Source organism: Pelodiscus sinensis, chromosome 2, assembly GCF_052426305.1.
Source record: "Pelodiscus sinensis isolate ZL-2025 chromosome 2, ASM5242630v1, whole genome shotgun sequence".
NCBI lineage: Eukaryota > Metazoa > Chordata > Testudines > Trionychidae > Pelodiscus > Pelodiscus sinensis.
Genome location: NC_143053.1, coordinates 61,434,433 through 61,460,691, shown reverse-complemented (window position 1 = coordinate 61,460,691; position 26,259 = coordinate 61,434,433). Strand labels below are relative to the sequence as shown.

At 44.1% G+C, this 26,259-nt stretch overlaps 1 long non-coding RNA gene across 1 annotated transcript in view; it reads left to right on the top strand.

Annotated features, from left to right (window-relative positions):
- Nucleotides 1–6,643: 6,643 nt before the first annotated feature.
- LOC112544222 (uncharacterized) overlaps nt 6,644–26,259 on the top strand; it is a 38,933-nt gene continuing 19,317 nt past the window's right edge. The window contains exons 1-5 of the long non-coding RNA XR_012901423.2: nt 6,644–6,920; nt 12,534–17,002; nt 22,129–22,196; nt 23,292–23,410; nt 24,574–24,728. This is a non-coding gene — a long non-coding RNA (uncharacterized LOC112544222). The remainder of the gene's footprint in view (nt 6,921–12,533; nt 17,003–22,128; nt 22,197–23,291; nt 23,411–24,573; nt 24,729–26,259) is intronic.

Below are 26,259 nucleotides of genomic sequence, written 5' to 3'. Positions count from 1 at the left end.
CAGATTTCTTGCAGAGCTTGATAGACGATTTATCTCCAACTCCAGTTTGCTTTCTGCATTAACTGCTTGTGACCCAAAGCCTTGATCTACATTAGGGGTTTATTTCAAAATACGAACCCTTAGGTTGAATTTAGAAGCAAGGCATCCACTCTACCAAGCCTGTTCTTTCAAAGTAATGGGACCCTTATTTTGAAATCTGTACTCCTACTTTCCTCCAGAAATAATGCTAATTTTGAAATAGTTATTTCAAAACAGCATTAGTATGGATGCTCCAGTGCTGCTATTTCAAAATAACTACTCCCCAGAGTCATTCAAAGTAATTACTCCCCAGTGCTTCCCAAGGTTCTAAGTCAAGTTAGGGCATCCAAATTAATGGAGCCTGCCTTGGACTAATTTTGAGGCTTCCTTATAGTGGGGACATGCTATTACGATTTTGTTACATCATGAGTTAAGTTGAATTTAGTTATTTTGAAATAGTTTCCTGGTGTAGACATAGCCAAAGAATGAAAATGTTCTTGATTATGAGAAATGTAAAATAATTGCAGATCACTATGAATCAATAGGCACCAACTTTGACAGTCTGAATGCAGAAGTTGCCAAGAATCATATTGCACACAAAAAAATGACTTTGATTTCAAAATTCTAGAATGTTCTTAGTGACTTACCAACAGGTTACCATTCTTTGATATCTATTGTAGATATTGTGTTAACCTTCCAGTTTCTACAGCATTAAATGAGAGATACTTCTCTGTGTTCAAGAGAGTGAAGGACTTAAGCAGAGTCATAACTAGCTAATTTGGCACCTGAGGCAAGACCATCCTCGGCCAGGCAGGGGTACTGATGTGGAGTATGGCACCAATGAAGATAGTGTTGTAGCTGCTTTTCTGCGCCCCCTCAGCTATGCGCCTGAGGCAAGTGCCTCACTCGCCTTGCCCTTGTTACGGCCCTGGACTTAAGATCCACAAAGTGACTCGGTAATTTTAGTTTGTGAACATGAATTTCACAACATCTGGATATCAATAAGGCCATTGACAATTTTGCCAAGATGAAACCATGGTGTTAGCCATAGTTTTAGCTCATATCGGGAATGTTGTTTGTTTTTCAGAAATTGTATTTACTTTTAAACATTTCTGGAAGAAATTAACTATTAACTTTAATAGACATGTTTTATATATTTTTTCTTTGTATAAGAATTGGGAACACTTGTTCCTGCCAGTTAATTTCTAAGTTTTTCAGTTGCCTCAGTAGCCGATGAAATAGAATCATGGTTAAAGCTCTCCCACTCTACTAAAATCTGAAATGGTGTCCCTGGTGTGAGGGGATATCATTATGATGCCATGCAAAGAATTATCAACAGAAAACACTTTTTGAAATATTGTGTCTGTTTTTCTATACAATATAGCAGAGTACAATAAAATATGCCATTTCTTTTAAAGATTTCTTCCCTGCATTGTTTATTATAGTAGTACAAATAACCCATCAATGTAGAAATAATTCACAAGGAAACCTACTGAAAAAAAATGACACAGCTAAGTAATCATATGCCCAGATATGGAAATGGAATTAGTTTAGCTGTTTTAAAGTTCTGTATATTAAATGGCAAGCATAAATTGTTAAGTATCACCACTCACTTGCAATGCACAGGCCCCTGAAGTCAATGGAAATTTAGGGACAGCAAGCTATGTAAGAACAGGCTGCAACATGTAAAGACAATTAACAGTTGAAACAAATGCGTTGAACACATGCATGCTCTGTGTGCAGAACCCAACCAAAGTTCTAAAGAGCACCTGTGAAAGGAATCTAGCAGTTAAGAGCAACACTGAAGATCCCACAATACTCCCACAATGTAATAGGGTTCCACTGTATTTTGAATCATCTTGTTAATTCCTTTGGAGAACAACTTGTAAAAGAATTATTCATTCTCTCTGTGCATACATTCACTGCATTTTCCCAAATTATTTCCAAAGTGTATACATACAGGAAATAATACAAAACTTTCCCCAGTCTACGTTTGAAAGCTTGTCAGCATTCAGCACTAAGGCCTTTAATCCCAGGCTTTAAATAATTTAGGTAACACTTGATTACTCCTTTGCTGGAACGTCAAGCTCTGCAAAATCTGAGTAACACAATATTTGAGCTAGGGACTGGGACAGGGAGAGAAAAGGGAGACTATTTAAGGTGACCATACATCCTGTTTTGGCCAGAACAGTCCCTTTTTTTATCCCCTAACCTGGCATTTTTTAACAAAAGATGGCTTTTGGCCCAGTTGCTCTTGCTGACTTGATCAGTTGGCAAGAGCAAACAGGACAAATGGCCACTTTTGTCAAAGAGTGGAGGACAGTGTGGCGGGGGTGAGCAGAGATGCCAGCCCTCCTCAGGGGGGAAAGTAAGGCTGGGGTGGAGGAAGAAATCGGCATGATGGCATGCATGCTCCCTCCACCCCCACAGGGTTCTAGTAAGTAGCAACAGCAGGGGGGGGCTCAGGTGAGTGGCAGGGGGTGTCCCATTTTCTCTGAGAAATATGGTTACCCAGAATACTGTAAGCACTTAAGTAAAACGCAGTCTTGTATTTGCAATGTAAACTATAGTAAATAACAGTGAGGGCTAGGTATCAAAGCATTCTTTATTCTTGTTTTCAACAACAAAGCCCTTACTTAGGAGTTCTACAGTTCAGAATGTTGCAGCCTTCATGCCATAAAGAATCAAATTTATAGACTCAGAGGGGATAGCTGTGTTAGTTTATAACTTTAAAAACAATGAGTAGTCCTGTTACTACTAGAGACTAACAAATATATATATATAGTATCATGAGCTTTCCTGGGCAAAACCTACTTCATGGGATGAAAAGAAAAGGAACCAAACATTCACACACGCTATAGTCAGCAGCCATATACAGTAGAATCTAGCTACTGTGTTCACTTTAACCTTCTCTCTAAGAGAACAGTTTCTTTTTCTGAGCTAATAGGGGAGTCAATATCAACTTTTCCCATTCATTTGCTAAACTTAAACTCGTATAAATTAGTTTGTTTACTTAGATAAGTCTGTTCACTTAAACAAAAACCCTACTGCCTAGATAGGATTTTCCAGATAAGTTCTCCACCCAACAATGGTCATTTTATACCAGCCAAACTAAATTTATGTATACAAAGTTACTCGATTCCGTTTTCGTGGGTTACATCTCTGTGAAGATAGATGTTAGCGTGTGTATTATGAGCATGGTTCGCTACACACAGCCCCTGGCTTGCTTGACAATAATTAAATTAATCTTGCAAAATTGTCAGAAATGAGTAAAGAGAAAATCCCGCCCCTCTCCCCTGGAATTAAATACCCCCTTAGGAGGTGTTCATGCTGCCTTTAAGATCACTCAGCACACCATTACCTCGGAATTCTTGTTTACACCTAGGAATAAACGTTGCCCTCTTAAACCCGTGAGCTCCGCAAAACTCCCCATCTTAGCCCTTTGCCACACACGGCTCTAGCCCTCAGGGGCAGGCACCCCCAGCCTGAGAATTGCTCTCAGCAGCGTTCATCGGGGGCACATTTGACTCCCTCTCCTACCATTTTGGAACAAGCGCTCACCCCGCGCCTGGCCTGACACCACATCCATCAGCTCCCCAGCGCAGCAGCGCGCCACAAGCAAACCTCTTTTGCGCCATCAACGGACTTGAGGCCCACATGGGAACCTGGCTCCTCTTCCCAGAGCAATCAGCCATCCTAGCCCTGCAAGCTCAGGCCTTGGCAACCTGACCTCAAGCCAGAAAGTCTCCATCCTCTTCGGAGCCAGAAGGAACGGCGGAGGGAGGGGTGAAGCCCAGTCCTCTGGGGCTTGATTTAAAACTTTGTGAGGGCACGGGAGGAAAGGGGGGCGGACACCACATTGGCCAGCTGAAAAGTGCCTGGCTTCGGGAGGGTCTGTTCAGGGTTCCTCTGCCTGCTTTTTTCTCCCACCCCCTCGCCTTGTTTCCAAAGGGGCCTCTGGCCAGCCCTGATTAATAAGGGGGCTTTTTGTTGCGGCAGGGTGGATAATAGAAGATGGCCGGTGACCCAACAAAGCCTAACCCTGGCGCTCCTTTCTTGTGGCAAGCTGAGAAAGGGGCTTTAGGACGGAGACCCCAAGCACTGACCCGCACACAGCCTGCGGCTTCCCCATTCATGCGCGCAGCCTTCCAGTCGCCCGGAGCTCCCATTGTTTGCCAAATAACAATGGGGCAAGCCAAGCTCCTTTCACTTGCCTCGCGGATGCTTTGCAGCGAGGGAAACCCCGGCCTGGAGGTTTGTCTTGAGGGCTGTGCAGAGGGATCTGACGTCAACGCCGACGATTTGGGGGTTTATTCCCAGTTCTCAGGAGTTTCGAAACTGAACCAGAGACCCGAACCCTTCCTTTACGTGCCCGCACTTACTGATTTGCGGCTGTTGTGCGCGCAAAGGGCACGGGTATGCTCCCGATCCCCAATAACACTGCTGGGAACACGGGGGCTTCCTTTATTTGGGGCAACTCTCTGTCCTTCAGTGTGTAGGGCGCAGCGCTGCAGTCCCTAAAAATAGCTGCGCGCTAGCGGCCGCTCCTCACAGGGGCACCCGCTGGAGAGCGGCTCGGGGGGTGGCCGCTTTGATTAGGCAAACCTAGCTTTTGTCTCCCTCCCATTCCCGCCTGCCAGCGCAGGAGTTCACAGCCTGACACCCAGAAAGGCATCCGTGTGCTTTTCGTGCTTCCCTGCCCGGCCCACCAGGCCCCATTTCTAACGCGAACCCATCGCACACGCTGCGCTTTGTCTACGTGGGTAAATCAGACGGACAAGCCAATGGGCAGGAGAACAACTAGCTGGATCCGGGGCTTCAGAGTTGGGGAGTTAATGACCTGTTAAAGTGTTTATTATTAATTCCTACTATGGCAGAACCTCTACTTCGCTCCCTGACCAAGGGGCTGGGAGATTCTGGTAGCGCGGGGCTTGTTTGGGGGGATGAAGGGATTTCTGCTAAATAGCTAAGAATGAGGGGAAATGCCATGACTTTCCTACTGGCTGAACAATTTCTCAATGCCCCGTTGCTTTGGCAGGAGGTTGTCGCATCCCTGCAACGATCTAGACACGCCTGGATTGGAATAAAAAGGGGGTGAGAGGATGCCAGGATGACCCTTTAACACCATAAAGACAGAGGGGAACAACAGCCTGGGCTTGATTTAAGAGATCGGGTCTCAGAATTAGGTCGATGGCGTTTGCCCTGTAAAATATCCAATTGCAAGCGCTTCAGCAGTAAAACTCCAGCCTGAGAGAAAACCCTGAAGGGCCAAAGTCTTCCGATTTATTAGCTGCATTCAGAGAGCGAGAGCTCATAAAACCATTGGGGCTGGATGTGGGCTGCCAGGTGGTCCAATGGTTCGAATGCAGTAGGCCTTACACACCTGCTTGAGGCTTGTTTTCAAAGCAGGCTTGGGTTCCAAGTGACATTAATCTACTGGGCTCAGGTCAGTCTTCAGTCCCCATTTGCCCATCTCCCATCAAATCTAACATGGGCAGGCGCAAAATTGCACGGGGAGACCTCCAACTGCATTAGCATCGGGTGTGACACACGCGGGGGAGGGGGAAGGTTTTCTCAACCTGACTGCACCTCAGCTTTTCACTTTCCTGACTACTAGAGGCACTTCAAATGTTAAAGGGGGTGGGGGAGGAGCGCCCTAGCCCATTGTTCCCCTTTTTGCATTGATATGCTAATCCCCCTTGTGATGCCATAACAAAGAACACCTTGCACTTTTAAAAAGACTTTTGTGCCCTGTCCAGAGAAGTTTATTATCAACTAATTAGCAACAACTTTCTTGCAAATGAGCGGAGTTACATTTTCATAAGCTTTGAGCAAACAGAGTGGTCTGCGTCGTGTCAGGTGATAAGCTTGCTAAGGAAAACAGAGCCCTGCGTCAGGAAATGAACCTTAATAATTAATGCCAGCTATATGCAGAGCCTGTATCGATGGAGCTCCTTCCAAGGCATTTGATTCAACATGCTGCCAGATTTGCTAGGACTAAGATGTGCACTCTACACAATAAAAATTTTGCAAAGGATGTCTAGCCTTCCCTCCCCTCCCCCCCAAATGCAGGCCCTTATAGTATAGTATATTACCATGGCCTTTTAGATGACCCTGATTTATTCCCGTGGGAAACAGAACAAAAAAGAAGGCACATTAAAATTAAGAATTCATACAAAATAAAACACGGTTTAGGCAGTCTAGGTTACAACTATCCATTTAAACCCCGTCAGGGTGTATTTGAGCTGCTAGATAAGGAGAGAGATTTAGAGTCTCTAAACATATTTTTTGCAACTGCATGATATTTATTCTACAGAGCTTCCACGGACCAAACTGGAATCAACGTAACAGACTTGTTTAGATACACGTTTCATTTCTTTATAGATCGGTCGCATCCTTTTAAGCACAAGAGGATGCTCTTTCCTTGGTTGAAAGCTAACCGTGGAAAGTACCCCAGTGATTTCATTTTCGTCTCGGTGCAGTAAAGCCCAGTTGTTTACAGGCGGGTGTAAGCGATTTAAACGCCGCATTCACGGTCCTCTGTCCACACGTTCGAAAGCGTGTTGTGTTGTTATTGTGCGCAAATAACCTTCCATTTCTGATCTTATCGCTCGGGTGGGGAAAGGGAAGATCCCACTCCGGTCGCTCGGGGATGGATGCTGTGCCAGCTCCGTCCAGGGAGGATTCTTGAAGCAATCTGTGGGCTAGAGAAGAGGGCTATGGAAGCTTGCAGGCCGCAGGGCCCTTCTCAGGCAGTGGGTGTTTGGGGCGCGGCAGGCAAGCAAGGGGATAGCACGGGCTGTTTTTGCAAAGTCGCCTTCTTCTGTGCCAGTGAATTTATCAAAGGGGGGGAGCAATCTTCCATCAGTCTGTTCCTACCCCCCTTCCGCAAACGAGCCCAGGTATTTAAAACACTAACAGGTAATATAAAGTCTGATTGAAACCGAAAACTACAGAAGGGGTGGAGGACTTGAGGGGAGCTGGTGGATTATGAGATCCCTTCATTTCCTTTCCGTAAGCCTAAACGCAGCTATCTCTGGCTCCTTAATCTCCTCTAGAGTCGGCTTACGACCCGTTTGAGCAAGTGCAGCTGGAATTAGGAGATGGCAAGGGTGTCAAGAAAGCGCACGAGGAAAACTTTTTATATAACCGAAACGGTGGGGTCGCCCCCGAAGGCTGCTCTCTGGCCCTGGTAGTCAGTGTGCAGGAGGACCCGGTTTGCGATCGCCCACAGCGAGTGGCACAGGCAGACCACGTTGGCTCGCTAGTGCATGACGTGCGAGGGTCGGGGTCCAAGAGCGAGAGCACCCAGGATGTAAATGACTCTCTATTGATTTGAGCTTCTCGACGCCCAGGACTACAGCTGAAGCTCTTTAGCATCTTATTTTATTTATGACAGGACCTGCCAGCACTGGAGTCCTCAGCCTCCAGCGCAGTTAGATGGGTGCATATAGCTGTAGAAGAAGCAATCAATAGCATGACTGGCCCAAACGAATAGTTATCGACTGAGCGAGAGAATGAAACCCACCTAAAATCACAGTCGGATGTGTGAGTCCCTTTCCCCCAATCCCTCCCTTCTCTTTGAGTGCAATTGTCTATGCCACCCTGTCTAGTTAAGATAAAAGCTTTATTTGGACCGGTTTGCCACCCTTTCCCAGAGATGTGCTTGCCACCAGGCTGGCTACACTGGCCAGTGATTGTGGTTGCACAGATCTGACCTTTGCAAGAGTCAGGGTGCAGCTGAGAAACGCAGCTCCTCCATTTACTGGAGCAGGCTTTGCAGGCGCGCGATGCAGGAGTGCAAGTTCAGGAATGTATGAAAAAAAGGTTACAATTAGTGGTTCAATCGCCAAAGTTGGGGACGTGGTGTATATATGTATATATTTTTACATGGGGCGAAATACATGATTTAATTATACTCCAAAAACAAATTAAGGACAGGCCTGCTACACAAATTGGAGGCAGCTAAATGCTCTTTTGTGCCCGCAGCCCTGGGGTTGTTAAAGAGGCTGCTGATGCATGAGAAGGAAAGTGACTGATTTAACTCATTGGGATTCAGGGAGCGACCTGCCCTCTTTAGAAAAAAAAAGTAGGGGGGGGGGGAGAGAGAGAAGGCGGGGGAGACACACACAGAGTCTTGCTTTACTGAGCTGAGAGCTGCTGACTCCCAAGCAGAAACTATTAGAAGAGACGCAGCCTCGTGTCTCTTTCCCGCATTTAAACAATGAAATAAGCCCATTTACTGCCAGCCGGCAGATCTGTGTTTTCCTCCGTTCTTCACCATGGAGGATAGGAGCAAGCCAGTACTAAAGCAAAGCCTGGCTGGGATGAGGATTACTCACTGTAGCGCCGGCTGTAAGTACCAACCTCCTGCTGCAGTTTTAGGGCGATGCTGCCGGGGGTGCTTTTGTTCTGTTCTCCCCACTTTTTAGGGGTCTGCTGCTTTGGACGTGGCGGAGCCCGCCGTGTAAAGGAAAGCCCCCAGCTTCCCTGGGCGCTTGGGAGCGGACCACCCGGTACAGGCTGAGCCTGTGGTAGCTTAACACCGTGGAATGTCAGGTCGCCTCGCAGTTTTAGGGGGGATTTGCTAGATCTGTTTGCAACTGTGTTGGAAGGGCTTTTCTGGCCCGGGGTGGGGGTGGGGGGGATTTTTTTAAGGCAACGTGGTCGTGCTCTGGCAACGTGGGGGTCGGAGTCCACCCAGCTTGAAGGAATTCCGGGATCAAAATCGCTTTCCCGTTTTGCGAGCCCCCCTTGTGTTTGCCGGACTTGTTCTGGCAGGATTTGATTTAAATAGCCTGAGATCAATACACCCCCTTCACTCCCCCCCACCCCAATTTAATCGCTTTTTCTGTGTGAGCGCGCCTGGGAAACCGGATCGGGCAGGGAGGATCCGCGGGGGGAAAATGTAAGAGAATTCAGCCGGTCCGTGCTCCCTTTGTGTGGTGCTGGAGCCGCGGAGCCGCTTTGTGCTTTGGAAGGAGAAAATGGCGAGTCCTATTGTGTTTAGGCCATTTTCTTCCGGTACAAGGGTTCCCCCCCCCCCAAATCCTAAATACTCCGAGGCTCCTTTGAAAGAAGCCACCTACCCTAGGAAGTGTGAATGGCGGCAGCACGGCATTTTACCCCGCCGCCCGCGCCTCGCGTTTGAGACTTCACCCATTTGCTTCGGAGTGAGCAATTGGTAGCCATTGGCACTGAACTGGGAAAAGCAGGCGCGTTTACAGGCGAGTTTCGTCGGACAAAAGCAATTCGAAATCGCGGGCGGTGTTTTATACGTCTTCCCTTTTGGAGGGGAGTGTTTTGTTTGGTGTAATGATCTTTATACGGTAAGCCAGGACACTGAATAATCAGACAGGTTAAAAAAAATCAACCAGCAAAAGGCGGAAGAGCAATTATTTTCTTGCTATTAGTGTGTCTTGCAACTAATGTGAGCTTTAAAAGCCTGTCATTGTAATCCATTTTTTTAAAAACAGGAAAAGAACTTTTTATATGCCGATTGAAAGTCTCTGAGTAGCACTTTAGATGTGTGCATATTTTATGTCCGCTATAAAATATAAAGAATTTGTGGTTTTCCAATAGCTTCAATTAAGTTATGTATGTTCGCTCCCTGAAACATAGTTGAAAATCACTTCTTCATTTCCACGTTAATCCGTTTAAAGAAATGGTTAAAGAGCCCTGCTTTTTAAGAGTATCGTACTTAGTAGTTACCATTTCATTATGATTTCGAATTATCGGACATCTGTCAGCTATTAAAACAATAAACTATAAATAAACGCAACCCCCCACCTATGTTCAGTATACTGAATTGGAAAACAAGTAGACTTCTTTTAATAAGTGCCAGGGAGAAACTTGCAGTTTATTTTGCCATTTTACAATAACTACAACATTATTGGGTTTGTGCAAAATACACAGCGATTTAAATTCTTTTAAAAATTTAGCATTCATCTCCCATCATGCAGATCAAAACCATGGACAGCGAACGGATATTAAACTAAACTGGGAAAGGATTATCGCGCTAGAAAATATAGAATAAAGCGACCATAGGGCAACATTCAAAATACACTCACTTAAAATTAATAAGAAAACTAGCTGTTCTATCTTTCTCAATACATGTTTTCTATTTCTTGTAACAGTAAAAGTTTCAAAAGCAAAAGATGAAGGAAGTGGCATTTCTAATTTTGCTGCATTGCAATCCGCCTTCGATTGGACTAGTATTTCTAAAACTTCCACCCTTTATTACTTGTTACAGAAGTAAAAAAAGACAACCCACTGTCCATTTGTGTGCTTTTTCTTGCACGCAGAGACAACAAGAAATCTACAATGCAATTCTAACGTCACCTGAGTGACATTGGTTTAAATTAAATTGATTTTATCAGTGACCAAGTTCCACAATTGGAAAAATTAAATGCCACTTTGACAGACAAGGATAATATAGAACAGATCTATAAAACAGGTCTTTAAAAATAGTCTAGATATTGAAGGGCTGCTCTCCTCACCCCACTCCATTATATCATAACATTTATTTTTGCCTTCTTGCGGTACAGAAATTATCGAAACAATTGTTTGATGCAGAGAGACTGAGATGATGAGTCATCGACTTTTATTCCATAGCAAATCTCCAGCCGTGGCTCTAAGGCAAATTTCCTTTTTGTTTTGATCATGCCTTTATTTGAGCTGCCTTTTCAAACCCTTTAAATCCTTCCAAGCCATTCAGTGCAGAAACATGCATAGAAAGCTCTTCCCCCGAACTCCAGAAGTTTAAATATATCTGAGTTTAGAAATGGCGAATTAGGGATGTAAAGGCCTTATCTCGACCTTCAAGATTTGTAGTACACTTTCCCTTTGGGTCATTTAAATATAAAATTCGATTTTGTTTTCAGTACACATCAATTGGGGCGAGGCCAATAGAGGACCCTGGCTATTTGGAATTGAGGTTTTTGCTTTGTTTTTAATATCGAAACGGATCTACTTGATATACATCTATCAATGCCCCACTTCCAATTTCTTGAATAGGCTCTCTCTATATGTCATAGCCACATCAAACCATTAAAAAGACTCTTCTAATAATATGAAGGCAGAGTATTTTATATGACCCACTTAGATTTGCTCAAAGCCTGAGTGTTTGAAAAGATCTAGGGGTCAGGTCATACTGGTTTCACTTGTGGGTCTGGATTTCAGCTCACTGTTATTTAGGACAGCGTCTGTTTCGCTCTGATTAATCAGTCCGCTGGAGAACACGGGTATCGTGTGCCTGGAATACAGGGGGTCTTTGGAGACTGACTCCGGATCATAACTACGTTGCAGGCTGTGGCGAAACGGTGGCTGGCAGTGGCTCAGGCATAGACTCTCGTGAGGTAGCGGATCCTGTTGTCAAACCCGAGTGACTGCCACTAGAAGCACTGGGAGTGAAATAGACCGAAGCGGCGCTGCAGAGAGGGAGCTCTCACTGACTTCCAGCTATTTCCTGGGGAAGGGTTGAATGGGGTGAGGCTGGGATTAGGAGCCACTTTGCTGCTGTCAGTGTGCGGATTAAGGCGATAGGGAATCCGGGGGAGCTGCACTGGGCTCGACCTTTCACCTCAGCCTCCGAACGGGCAGAGCTCGCCGGCGAAAAAGAGCTGGCTGGTGGGGCTCGGCGGAGGGTCTGAGCAGTTCAGGGCTGAGCTCCTGCCGGCTTGGCTCCGGTTTCAAGGACACGGGGAGATGAGCAGGACTTTGGGAGCCAACATCTGCCTGGCTGGTGACGTCAGCAGCCCCGTGTAATCCTCTTGTACTGAAGGCAGATGCCTTATTTGTTTGGCTGGAGAGCCATTAATCCCTAATTCGGGATCAGCGAGCGAGGGGGAAAGACCAGACCGCGCCCCCCCCCCCCTCCAAAAGCACCCAGCACCGAAGAGGAGTCTCGCCCGGGGTTCGCTGCGGGCTCCGGCTTGCGCTGTAGGCTGCAGGTTTGCACCTTTCTTTTTGTTTGGCTGGTTTGGCCGGTTCAGGGCGGTGGACGGGGAGCGCTTGGCTTTCCCGGACGGATTTCGAGCCCGGCTCTTGTCTCGTGAACGCACCTAAGGTGGGGGAGGGGAATCAGCGGAGGGGAGTGTATGTGTGTGTGGGGGGGGGGAAGCTTTTGTTGCCTCTTTGCTTTGGGGGATTTTTTTGGATGCCCGCTTGGGAGCTGCGGAGATACCCTCTCTGGCTAGAACGGTGTCGCCGACTGGCAAATCCGCTTTGCTCACCTAGAAACTCCGGTTCCCTCAGCCTGCTCCTGGCTCCGGCTCTGGGGGAAACTCCGGTCCTGCATTAGCGCTTCTCCGTGGTCGAAGGGACAGCTCAGGCAACTCAATTTCTCCGATTATTTCTCCCAATTCTGTGCATCCCCCTCCCCACACTTCTCCTGATCTGCCTCCCCTCTTCTCCTTTGTCATTTGCATACATTAGCCCGCGCTTTGCGTGCGAGCCCTGGCGCTATTCACTCCCCCTCCAGCCCTTCTAATTCGCTTGCTTTGTCTGTTTTCTAGGGGATCACACTCCGGATGTACGGTGGCCGGGGCAGGAGCCGCGTTCTCACGTCCCCTACGCACAGAAGCTCGGGTGCAAGTGAAGTCCTTGGGAAACCCAACTCCTGGACCCACCCATTTCCGTTGGCCAGCGTGGAACCGAGCTCGGCTACCGCACTAGCCCCCTGCCTTCTCTCTCCCCCTCTCCCTGAAGCTAAACTTCAGAGGCCACCAGTAGAGGTCAACCCAGTTTTAGGGCGCAGCTCGCATTCAGGCTGGGTAATCCGCTTTGCAGAGCAGCCCTCCTTGGCTCAGGGATGCCGTCCGACTCAGTCTGGAGTGGATGCCCGTATAAACGGTTCAAAGGGCATGCAGAGAGCGTAGGTTGCGTTCCTTCCGCTGCACTGTAACTCTAGGCAGGCCAGCTGGGCTGTCCGTAGCCCCTCGGGAACGGGCAGGTGCGACCGAGTTAATTTTCTCCGCTTTCCAAAGAAAGATGACACGTCCTGCCCTTTCATTTTTCAGCCCGCTCCCTCCGAAAGCCTGCTGGAGACGCACAAAATGCCAAAGCCAGCGTTTGATGGGGGCGGGGGGCGAGCCCTAGTCCCACCTACATTTGAAGCTATTTGAGAAAACAAAAAGTAGAGCAAACCCCGTGTCTCTTTTCGAAGCGACAAGGAAACGCTCGGGCGGACGAGATATACACACTGCACAGGCTCTCGGCCCTGGGAAATAACAGATGGGCTAGCCGGGCATCTCGGCCGGGACTAACCTTCAGTCTAGGCCTGGAGGACGAGTGGGTGGGGGAGGAGAATTCACCTTCCTGGCACAGCTCACTTGCGATGTTGATGTCCGGAGTAGGAGATGCGGGGCTCTGCCTCTCCGTGTTCACAGCGGACCTTGATTTAATGTCATACAATTAAGGCACGCGGTGAATGCCAAGAGCGGAGCCTGAAGACTGCGTCGAAGATCTGACCGTCGAACAAGCCACAGTAAAATAGAAACAGGCTGGGAGCCAGGGGCAATAGAAAGCTGCGCTCACTCACCTAAGAAACTCTAGGCTAAAGCGGGTCGCGCCGCTGGAGCGGCTCAGTCCTTTGGAGAGGAAAGGAAGGCAGCGGCTGGCTTAGCGTGGGCTAGTGGCGGTTGTCAGGAGCAGGCTGTGCTGTTTGTTAGAGGCGATGCAGCAACAGGGGTAGAAGTAGCAGTAGATTTTGTTTCTCTGGGCTGAGGCGCCAGAAGTCATTGAAACAGACCTGGTCTAGAGCTCTGGGATTGGGTCTGCTGCACCCTCCTACCCGCCAGCCTAGCACTAGCCTAGGAATGCCCGATTGGTGTTTTGTCTCCTCCTGGGGCTTTTTGACACTATCCCAGCTGACTGGCCTTGCAAGCCAAGGAAGGGGAAGCAGAAGGAATGTAAGAAGCCAAACCTTTCTAAACGTACCAGGGCCGGCACGAGAAGGTTTCCCAGCGAGGGAAGAGCGAAAGGCCGGAGAATCTGGTTTCCGTTGAGGTGCTTGGGGTGGCCGTGTCCTACGCGGGAGAGGAAGGCGGTTAGACGCGTGAGTGCAGGAGCTAGGGGGAGAAACCAGAGCTCGGGCTGTAACTCTCGCTGTGTGTCTTTGTTTAGCCGGGCCTACGCCTGCGGAGGAACAAAGGGGGAGGCAGACTCTGCTCAGGTCCCATCGGCAGCGGCCGGGGCCGTCCGCTGTCCATGGTCCTGAAGGAAGCTCTTGTGCTTTATTCTCCAGCTCGGAACCGCAAGGCTCCGGTTCTTCCTGCCGCTAATTCGCATCAGGAAAACACATTCGAAGCGGGAGCCGGGCTAGGCCAGCTCGCGCTTTGCGATCCCGATCCGGATACTTGAACCAGAAAAAAAATGGGATTGGAGCAGGGCTACTCTATTTTCCTCCTCCCACTACCCATCATTTTAAGATTGCAGCCATGAGTGTGTGTCATTCATATGGGGTCCGGGCTGTTACTGATGGGTAGCCGTGAGAAAAGAGACCGGGCGTGCCCATCTAAACCTAGCGTTTAAAACCTGAATTTTGTAAAGCAGGATTAGTGTAGTACCCTTTCCGACAGCTCAACCGATAGCCCTCTAACCGCTCCTCCCGCCCCAAATGACTGGGATCAGGCCCACATTGATTGGCACGCAGAAAATAGGAGGCAGGATGCATCTGTCCACAAAAATGCAACGTGGCAGCGCCAGACTCTATTGATTTCGTGCCGTTTCCCAGAGTACCCCAGCCGCTCCCAAAGGGCCTGTCTTTCAACTATGCCATTGCAAAGGTGGGGGCTGGGAGAGAAAGTAACACTAAAATAAGAGATGGAGGGGCTGCAAAACGACTGCAGGTAGGGAGGGCTCAAGAATGTATAGGACATAATGATACTCAATAGGGCCAGGAAAGCGTATTAACGCCTACACACTGCCTGTCTGAACATTAGCATTGCAGGGGGCCGAGGGCGTGGGCACAGGCTGCTGCTAATGGCCCTGGTGATAACTATCCACTGCACATTTAGTCATTGGCTAGGCTATCAGGTCACACCCCTAACACTGATATTTTTTGCAGAGGAGGTGAAAACTGCTTTTTCCCTATGGCTCAGGCCTCGGTCCTGCCGCCGTTGAAGTCAATGACTTCAATGGATATAGAAAGCAGCAGCTGTCTTCGGTAGAGGCCTTTAACTCTGGCATATTAGTCTCTTTACAGCTTAGCTGAATTCTAATACATTCCAACACTTCATTCATCAATAGGCCAACACAGCCACTGGGCATTTCGGGTTAACCATAACAAAACCAGACACAGGGAGCGGTTCTAATGTCTTTGGAGGCAGAACAGTTCGAAGGGGAGCCCTGATCCCGCAGTCCTCACTCATGCGAATACTCCCTTGGCTGCAGTGGGAGTTTGGCTTGGGTGACGACTGCAGCTCGGATCCACTGCATTCACCGCAAGTGAGAACAATGACCTCCCTCCCCGAAACATTTCACAGCTGAGTTCTGCTAGGGCTTCCTGCCGCAGAGGGACCAACGCTGCCTTTCCTGCGAGCTGCCCGAGATTATTTCTCCCCTTAAAGAACTGGACGTTTTAATTCTGTGCCTATTCCGTCCTCCCCTTTTTTAAAAGCTCGGACTGCTAATGCCTCGAATCTCTGCGACGAATACTAAACATAAGTCATTAACAACTGTCCAGTATTTAAGAAAAAATGTAATCCTCGGAAGCGATAAAATAACCCTCCGGGCTTACACATGATTGCATATGTCTATCTGAGCACATATACTCTTCTGTTCAGTCTATGAAATTCCAAAGCAAGTTAGAACGCTGATCAGGCATCGATTTTAAATGTATAAGTTGGCTCGTAAAACAATGTAAGAGCCTAGCGCTGAAGTATTAAATTAATTGGTTTCCGTCTCTAAGGCTACATAGAAGTCGTATAGTTTACTAAATGCGTATTGTAGGATACAAAATAGGGCATAAATGAAATGTCTAACTAAGGAGTCAGTTACAATACATTCTAATGTTTTATTAGACAAACGGAAGCCTGATAGTTTCTAAACGATAGCGACTAGAATTGGACAACGTGCTGTGATTTAGCGAAATGATAAAGACAGATTCTATTAAAGGCTCGATAATTCCCGGTCTGGAGGTATTTTGAATCCTTAGGCGTTCCGAGAAATTCTCCCTTATGAAAATAGACTCCGACTTTAATATTTACCACCTTCCTCTTTCAAAAATGGAGTCAAAAGTTCTGCTCGGAGCAGTTTTTACACAGGGCAGCATAATGTCTTACCCAACTCAATCCCGGCATCTCGGGGAGGGAGCAGAGAGATTTGGCTTGGAGCCCCCTCTGCAGTCAGGAGCATTTAGATTTGTGCTTGGTTCCAGTTAAAGCTTCTTGGAGGACAGACTTGCCCCGGGAAACGCTCCTACTTTGTTTGAAATAAAGCCAGGCCGCACCATTGGGAAAACGTAGGCAGTCGCATGTTTTCTTATTTCACTCTAGCTAAGCAGAGCAGAAAGCTACTAAACTAATTCGGTACACGGCGTAGGTTAGTTAACTAGGTCACGGCACCCTCTACTGGCCAAAAGAGGAAGAACGTCGATTTACAAATGTGTTCGATGGCGTCTAGGGAAAAAAAACCGAAACTAAACATTACAGAGTTAACCTAATACTTAGACTAATCTATTCAGTATTTTGCAATTTAAAGGACTGAATGAGAACTCGGCTGCACGGAACCCGAGGATTTCCCTCAATTGTTTTGAAGTCACAAAGAGGGATGGCGACTTCAGGTGTTGCGGAGTTCTAAATTCTAGAATCTTTGGTCTGCGGCCCCAGTACGAAGCCCTCGTGAATCACCCAGGAGCTTGGGACTTTGCCCGAGAGCTGAAAAAGAGTAAAACAGGCGGAAGGCAAGATATTCCCCGGGTAGCCAAGTCAGGAGAGAGTTCCAGTGCTGACCTTATGAATGTGAGACATCTGAAGTGACACAGGTAAGTGGAAGGAAGATCAAAGAAAACTCTCCCACAGAATTTGCCCTCTTGAGTTTATTTTAATCCTGCGAAATCCTAAGGAATAGGCTACTCGGATTTCAAAGGGTGGAAGAAAAGGAGAGGGGAAACAAAGCACAACTTTCAACTACCAAAGACTAGCGAGTGCCTATGGTTTTTACAATTAAAGTACCACCCAAAATAAAAGAAATGTCCAACAAACAAGAATTAGCAAAGGAATGGCAAGAGATTCATTTCCCGATCCTTGCTATAGGCAGACCTCACCGCTTCCGTTGCATTATTCAGCTCTTCTGCTGTCAATTTGCTGCCACATAATACTGTGCTACCACCATATATTGTTTTAAAAATTAAATATCTGACAGGTTTCCTTGTTTTTTAAAAACAAGCGAAGTGCTCTAGAAATAGCACAGTTGGATAATGGGGAAGGAGTAGCTTGTTACACCTCCCCAATGTTCCATAGGAGCTAGTATATTTCTTCAGCTGTATTACTTGAATATTGTGACTTACTAAATAATAATAGGATCATACATACACTTGAATAATTTTCAAATAAAGGAACACAATGCAGTAATTATATCACTACTGATGTAATGAAAGTTCATTTCTTGTTCACACTGATTTAAGGGGCTAGTTTATAATAAATATTTTAGAAATAAAATTTGATTTATTAAATTGTGTCAATATGAAATGGTTAAATGATACTTTAATGCAAACTAAGCTTTTATATGAAAATACTTAATCTTATTTAACCTTAAAAGTATACTTGCTAGGGCCTAGTTTAACATTAGTCTTCTGTACTAGAAAGTATCAAATTAACTATTTTATTCATAATGAGTAAACCAATTATACATTTCCCACAATCTCTAGCGAATGGAGTGATGAATTTGGAAACGGACAAGTAAGAATTGCATGGGAAGGATTGTGCTAGGGTAGTTCTCCCTCAGCAGTTACAACTGCCACACTTCTCTGAAGATTACTTTGCAGTTATTTTAACAAGAGAAAATAATTAGAGCATGAAGGTCCTTTTGCCTTTGATGATGACACTTTGCTCTATTGTTAGTGTACATCCCCGTGCAGAAGGCTTGAGCAAAAAAGCTTTCTGCACTGTTCTCCAAATGTATGTTCCTCCTGAGGGTGTTATCCAGAACTCACCACACCAATAATACAACACATTACTATTAAAGGGCATTTTATATCCTTCCAAGTTCTATAATTAGTTACAATATTAGAAGTATTCAAAGTGCAAGAGATCCATTAAGTCATTTTAAAAGAATGTTCCGTTCACTACAAAATAGCTGTCACCCACAAGGTATGCTTCCCTTCTCCCCCTCTCCCTCCAAACATAGTAAATAATTTTGTGCAGTAGGTTGGTTTCTTTGGATCACAAACTCCACCTGCATTCAGTCCATACTTTAATATCAGTGGAAGCTGAGAATGTAAACTCAGGGGAACATATATATAGTAGACAGTTAAAAATGTAATCTTTACATTTTTACCATGTTTACTTAAGTGAGACTTAAGATACTCACATACATTGGGAGAAATCCTGGCCCTATTGCAGCAGATAGCAAGACTCTCACTGACTTCACTAGGGTCAGGATTTCATCTTCAGTTAAATGATGCTTATTGAATTCTATGGAAATTAGTCTGAATTAGGTGAAAAGCAAATATATCAGGATTTGGCCCTTAGTAATTAAAATAATTTTTTAAATAACAATTTTAAAAGATTTAAAGTTTCCCCACCCTGCATTGTGTACAATATCCCACTATCACCAGATCAAATAGTTTGCATTTAAAAAAGACAAAACACATCATGAATAGCTTTACATAGGTCTCCCTACTGTCTGCATTTCAAGCTAAGGTTAAATAGTAGACATTCTACTAAGCTTCACCTAAGACATGCAAAAGCTGAAAAATCAGAAATATTTCCATGTCCAGGAAAAGTTGCCCAAGAACCTGAATCTTAGGCCTTTTGGGTTACAAGCAGGAAGTGTTAGTGTTCTCAGCATAAAATCTAACAGTTTTTAACTGGTCTCCAAACATGCAGTTGCATCAGTTTTTGCACACAGCCCCTTTCGTTTAACATATGAAAAAGCCCACATTTATAAATGCAGTTTGAGTACATCTATCCATCTTGTGAGCACAAATGCTGGCTTTGAATATGCAAAACTGATACCTGCACGTGATATACATAAAAAAAGTATTAAAAACAATTCACAGCAGAATAAATATTTTGCTCCCTTGTCTTAGGTTCTGATTCAGGAAAGCATGTAAGTACATGCTGAAAGTGAAGCATGCTCTTAAATCCAAATGATTTCAATGTAAGCATGTGCTTACGTGTTGTCTTGAGTGTTGATGCTTTCCTCAGTCATGACTGACATCCCCAAAGCAATTATGTACATGCTTGGTCCTATGGAGTTAAATGGGGGCAGTTCATAGGCATAAAGTTACTTAAACATAAAGAACTGCTGGGACGGAAACTTACTTTCTCATTATATATGGATGACTTTATAGCCGAGTACAGCCAATTCAATGGAACCCCGCAAAAATAATCTTCATAAACAAAAGACTGCATTAATGTAATTTTAAGGTTTTGAACAAAATCACACAAAACAAGAAATACACGGGAGATGGGTTTCCCATCCTGTGAAAACTGTGAAGATAGCAAAAGATTTTTACATTCCAGATACAAGCAAAAAGTCAAAATCAATTTTTTTTACTTGAAAACCCAGTTTTTCAGCTGAAGTAACTTAAAGTTTTCTTTTGGTTGTTTTGAAAGATTTTGGTTTGGATTTTGATTTTTTCATATTTTCCAACTTTCTGGTATACATTTAAAAACAAAACAAAAAATTTGAGTTAAAAAATAGCTTTCTAGTTTAAAAGTGTCAAAACTGGACATTGACAATTTCAACCTCACCCTCAATGTTTCTAATCAGAAGATTTGCTGAAACTCACTGTGTTTCAGGATTAGTTTCCATTAGACTGTTTTGGTGAAACATGAGTTATCAAAAATTTTCTGACCAGCTATATTTAAAACCCATTTTGCTCTGGCAGTATTAACTCAGCCATATTACACACTCTGCATGTGTGTGCATTTAGTATGCATCAGTAACAGGATTACTACAGTACGGTCACAGGAAAATAAAACATGTGCAGTGTACCATAGTAAACATTGATGGAATAATCTTAACTTTTGGAATTTTCTTATGAGCAAATTAACCTCACACAAATCATCAATACCAGGATTTTTTCACATCTAAAATTTCCCAGTTTTAAAGAGGAGAAAACAGAAGATTCAAAGACAGTCTGTTCCCTTGTTATTTCAAAGAATTAATGCTCATTTACATAGTTTATATTAGCTAACAACACATATAATTATAGTAGCTTCACATGAACATTCAGTACCTTCATATTTAACTATAAGTCTATAGACTTTTAATTTTTGTATGTCTACAAAAATCCCAGTTGCTCCAAGGCTGATCCCTTTCTCTCTCTGGTGCTCACTCATATACACCAAACACACAGACTAGGTATATACACATATACCAAAATATATATGAATCCTAAACATCACTGCCTGTTATTTGAAAATTGTATATCACATAGTGTAATACACCTTCATCCGTTTTTTCCAACCAAGGTATTAATCTTCCATGAAAATTATATACTGTCCAAGTTTCTTGTCAAATATACCTTAGTTATTTTTCCTCAAACTTTGGGCAGAGGTCAGTGTTGCACAACTTGAAGCTAAGAACATTTTGGAAGGAAAACAGACAACTAGAAATTGTTTAGCTTTGTTTACACCAGTAGTTTTACAGCCAATTCCACAGGCCCAGTAGAATATATGCTCTTGCTCATATTGTGAATATGTAGCTCATATTATGAATATGAAAAAGCAGAGATGAAGGGCTGTATTTTCCAAGGTGCAAGGAAAACCCTAGCTTGTTGTGAGTTTAGAAGAGCAGAATTTGGTGGTTTTATTGGAAAGAAATCATGTGAGAGAGAAAGAGATTAATATTGAAATGAGATATACTATGGAGAGCTAGAAATTATGGGCCAGTGAAAAGAGAGGGGGAGTGAAAGTGACTGAATTAGATGAAAAGGAAGCAACAAGCTATTTCAGATGTTTAAGGTGGAGGAGAAAGGCAGGACAGCAAGAGAATACTCAGCGCAGCAGGAGCACAACTGCAAAACAGTTGAGACTATTTTCTTGAATTTTTAAATATAATTTGCTTGAGTTATCTGCTCATCACTTACATTTGCGCAATTGAGTTTTAATGTTTTCTGAAAGCAAAAACCTAAAAGTTCTGGGCCCAGAAATTTATTAAAACACACATACACATTTTGACTTGTAAGTGTTCATTCTGGAAATGCTTTGAGCATTTATCCAGTTAGGGAGATGAAACAATTCTATCTGGGTGGTAACCAATGTCGTTCAAATGAATAGATGATTAATGCATACAAAGAATTGTTCCTGATCAATCCAGAAAGTTTTTTAAAAAATCAAGTGAATGCATTGGAGGAAATTATGACCTACTCACATATGTCAAAATAAAGTACTATAAAATATTTTTCTGTATTAAAGACAGTGTAGAAAGAAATTTGGTATTTGATACATTTGGATGTGATGGCAAATGTAAAAAGAGATTAGGTCAGAAAGGTGGGGAGGTAAAGAGCTTGTATGCTTGGATTAAGATTCCAGGGGAGATTTTAGAGGATGGGGAAACAAATTCTTGCTTCCATTTCTGCATAACAGACCAGCTGCTACTGAGATGATATTGAAATCTGAACAGTTGAAACTTACAGAGATTTAATGAAGGGAATTGCAGTGGTCAAGATCACAGAAGATGAAAACATGGACCACTTTAGAAGTATCACTGAGATAGTGTTAATTAGATATTTCAGAGATGAAAGCAAACAGGTTTGCAGACCCAAAAAAAGAAGAGAGTAGGTGAAATGAAGGCTTTATTGCAGTCAGTGTCAAAACTGACTGGTGCCTGAAGTCACTTTTCATTTATAAACTACAAACCTGACAATGAAGAATGATAGTTTGAGCAGAGGAGTGAAATGAGACATTGGTTAAAGATGGTTTTTTTCCTACTGTTTAGAGGAACATAAAGTTACAGATCCAATGAACAGAAAGAAAATTATGAGGGGCTGATGAACTGATGATGAGGTAAAGTTACAAAGCTATAACTTGCTACATTGTTTCCTTAAGCACTTCTTCCAAAACAACCTATGAAATGAAAGTGGAAAATTAGCTTTCCTGAATTGTCAAATGTGCACTGAAAGATTGTCTTCTAAATATTAAACTGGCATGTGTGTTACACACACACACATAAATTAGTGTAATGCAAAATTGTGCTGTACAAGAGCCCCTGGAAATGTCTCTCTCATATTCTGAGGTTTGGATCCATGAAGTATATCCATGGCTAATATTTTATGAATTCAAGAAATTCTCTCCACTCAAAGCCACAGTATATTTGGCTGAGTATGACAGGTTAGGGAATAGGTTCCCAAACTGGGGGGATGTGCTCCCCTGGGAGTGTGAGAAGAAATTCCAAGGGGGGCATGAGGTGACCCAGCATCCTCCCATCAATCCCTTCCCCCAAGAAAGAGCCTGGTCTGTCTGGTAAAAAAAATCAGAAAATACCATGTGAAATGTCCGGTATTTTCTGTTTTTCTTGGCTTAGGCGTCCACCGGAACATGTGCAGCTCGGGCTGGCTCAGGTGGGGGGAGGATGGAGTGTCCTAGGCAAACTTCAAAATAGCGGCCTTAGAAGGGCAATGCCTGCTCTGCTCTTAAAAGAACAACTTTTGGGGGGGGGGGTCAACAACTTTTCCCTTGGAGTACCGGCACCTTTTTTTTTACACTGGTCCTGGGAATTAAAGGGACCACAAATGTTTTTCGGTCTTGGTCAGTTCCTTTTGGGGGGCAGGAGGCAGGAGGATTTCTCAAAAATCAAAAAGAAGGCTTGATGCCGAAAAGTTTGGGAACCATTGTGTTAGGAACTCCAGCAGACACCAATCAACACTGGTCAGTTAAAAAGCAAAGTGGCATGAAACATTCATTCTACCTACAGGTTAAGTGAGTTGACTACACAATTCAGCTCTGTTAATCTGAAAAGCAAGATATCTGGATTGGAAATCAAACTTAGGTCTATTTCCTGGCAAATACCACAATAATAGGTTGCAGTCTGAAAAAAACACCAAGCATTCTGAGCACTGTTCAAGGTGAATAAAAGGGATTCTTTAATTATTTTTCTCCTAGTTCAACAATGGGAATTATAGCTTCCTGTAGAAGGACCAATAAATGAACCAAAAAGGTCAGCTCTTCATTTTAAGAAATGTCCCTATCAGTAAACATTTAAAATGATGCAACAAAATCTGGTGAGTAAAATATAAGATGACAATCAAGAGTTGTAAGAAAAGATGACATCTTACTTTGGTTAAAGCCTTCTCATGCTCTAATGGGCTGCACACTAAGTATTTAAAGGAACCATGAGAACACTGTCATCCAATATTTTATGTATGGAAGTCCTTAAAACAGCAGAACATTAGGAAAGGAACATAAACCCCATTAAATTATCTCAGCATGGAGGTCTCCGGACTGTCCCATTATTTTTATATACGAATGGGGCAGCCCTCATTCATGTACCACCCCTCGCTGTAGTAGGGCTTGCAAGATAAAACTTGCACACTCCTCCCCAGCCACTGCAACAAGGAAGGACCCATCTGCCAAATGTATTGTCTCAGGACTCCATTACTAGCTAGTCATTTCAAACAAAATCATGCAGATTAGCTAGGTAGAGGGCTGATTTGTTAAGTCTACTGTATTTGTCCCTTTCAGTGGCTGCTTTGCATAAAAGATAATCAGAGCTGATGACTTGTGGCTGTGGCCTGTGCTTGTGTTTGAAAGCCTATGGACTTCAGATGCTAGTGATCAGCTATCACAGAGGTGGGGAACCTAGGGACTGTGAGCTGAATCCACCCCATCTTAATTGATCCAGACTGTGGTAAGCCTCCACGGCATGAGCCAGAAGCCCTGAACATTGGCACCCCCTGTGGGGCTGGAGCATGGCACATGCTGAGTTAAGTGTGAGTGTGCGGTGGGGTTTTTTCTTCCCATCTTGGGAACAGGTGAGTGGTGAGGGGGGTTTATTGTTTTGATTTGGTTTTTTGCTTGTATGTAGTCCCAGGCTGATTTTTCTGTGGCTCAGTGGCCCCTCACTGAGAAAAGGTTCCCCTCCCCTGTACAGGAGAGTGTGTGTATTACACATTGAGTGTTTTGTGTCACCCACAAGAAGCTGGGGACTACTCCTATTGCCTATTCTGCTGAAGTTGACCTTCCTTTTTAACAAATGCTTCTGGTTCATTTTTAACAAGTGCTTCTGGTCCTTTTGGGGGGCAGGGGACATGGGGATTTCTCAAAAATCAAAAAGGGGGCTCGATGCCGAAAAGTTTGGGAACCACTGTTAGGGACTCCAGCAGACACCAATCAACACTGGTCAGTTAAAAAGCAAAGTAGCATGAAACATTCATTCTACCTACAGGTTAAGTGAGTCGACTATACAATTTAGCTCTGTTAATCTGAAAAGCAAGGCATCTGGATTGGAAATCATTCAGGATTTGAAAAATCATTATGGTGGGTGATTACAGAAACTGCATCATTTGAATTAACCAAAACCTAAGTGGACAAAGTACCCAGGTATAGTATTTTGCAATGGCAGATGAAGTTGCAAACAGACCTTTTCCATTTCTAATGCCTATGCCTTTGTGTACAACTTTCCACCATCCATAGAATCTCTCTCTCTCTCTCTGTGTGTGTGTGTGTATATATATATATATATATATATATATATATATAAAGCAAAAGCTTCCTACAGTAGAAGCTGCTTCATTGGCATAGCCTGATTATAGTCAATTATCTAAAGCTGCATATTTCCTAAATTCTGCAAGAGCAAGTATGGCTCTTTGGAGCTCTGTAGGGATCAGAGCTATTAAAGAGCTTCTAAGAAGAACTCTAGGGACCAGGAGGGCTATAATTGGAAAATACTCAATGGGAAGAACACTCATCTTTGCAGCAGTCTATTTAAAATGATATTTTTATTTAGTGCTTATTACCATGCAATCTCCTACAGTCCTCAGATTGTTGGAGGAACAAATTGGTTAGCCTGCTGCTTTTCACTTTTATGGCATTATTAGTGTAGCTTAACACAGTTGAAAATGGGAAGAAAAGTAGAAATGTATCCAGCAGAGTGCTGGAAAAATGTACAAGGTAAGCAACTTTTCATGACGGTTCATACTTTTTCATTTCATCTGGCTGTTGTGTCGTGTCTTGACTAAATATACTTATTTCTGTTTCATATAATATGTGACATAGTATAATATAGCTACTAAAATCATAGGTTCCTGAAACAAAATGACATACTTTCTGAAAAATCCTGTATACTGCCAAAATATTTAAATACTAGAGGATTTATCCAGCGTTACTTGGATCCTTAACTGAAATATTTTTTGTTTTCCTTCTTTAAATTATTGTTCTGTGGGACTACGTCTACTCTGCACTGTTATTTTGGAATTCGCTATTCTGGAATAGTTTATTTCAAAATTGCTACACTGCAGGGAAGCCTCAAAATTAGTGCTTGGCAGGCTTCCCTAATGTAGATGTGCTATCTCAATTGAGAGCCCCAGGAGGAATAACTTAGAATGGCCCTGGTAAGGGGCTATTTCCAAATAGCAGAAGTGGAGCTTCTACACACGCCTTATTTCAAAATAGCTATTTCAGAATAGGCATTATTTGTAAAATGAGGTTTAAAGAATTTGCAATAAGCCATCTGTTATTTTGAAATTATTTTGGAATAACTTTGCTGTGTAGACACACCCTGGTGGGGCTGGAGATGAGAAGTTCAGAATGCAGACTGCCCCTTGGAGAGAAGACTACCCCAACCCTCTCTCACCACAGCAGCGTGGGGCCGGATGAGAAGTGCCTGCCCATGGCTACTGCAACTGCAGTGGGCATCTGCATGTTCCCCAGTCAGGGAACAGAGGGACAGACAAACTCTCTCAAATATATACTAAATAGCTGTTCCTTTCTCCACCCTTGTCCCCTGCTGCCTGGATAGGGATATAGCTTTCCCAGTCACCATCTCTGGCCCCTTGCTGCCCACCCTGTGGTCATTGTACAGTATAACTGTCCCTGCTAGCAGACCCCTCTCTTTCCATTTTATGAGAAACAA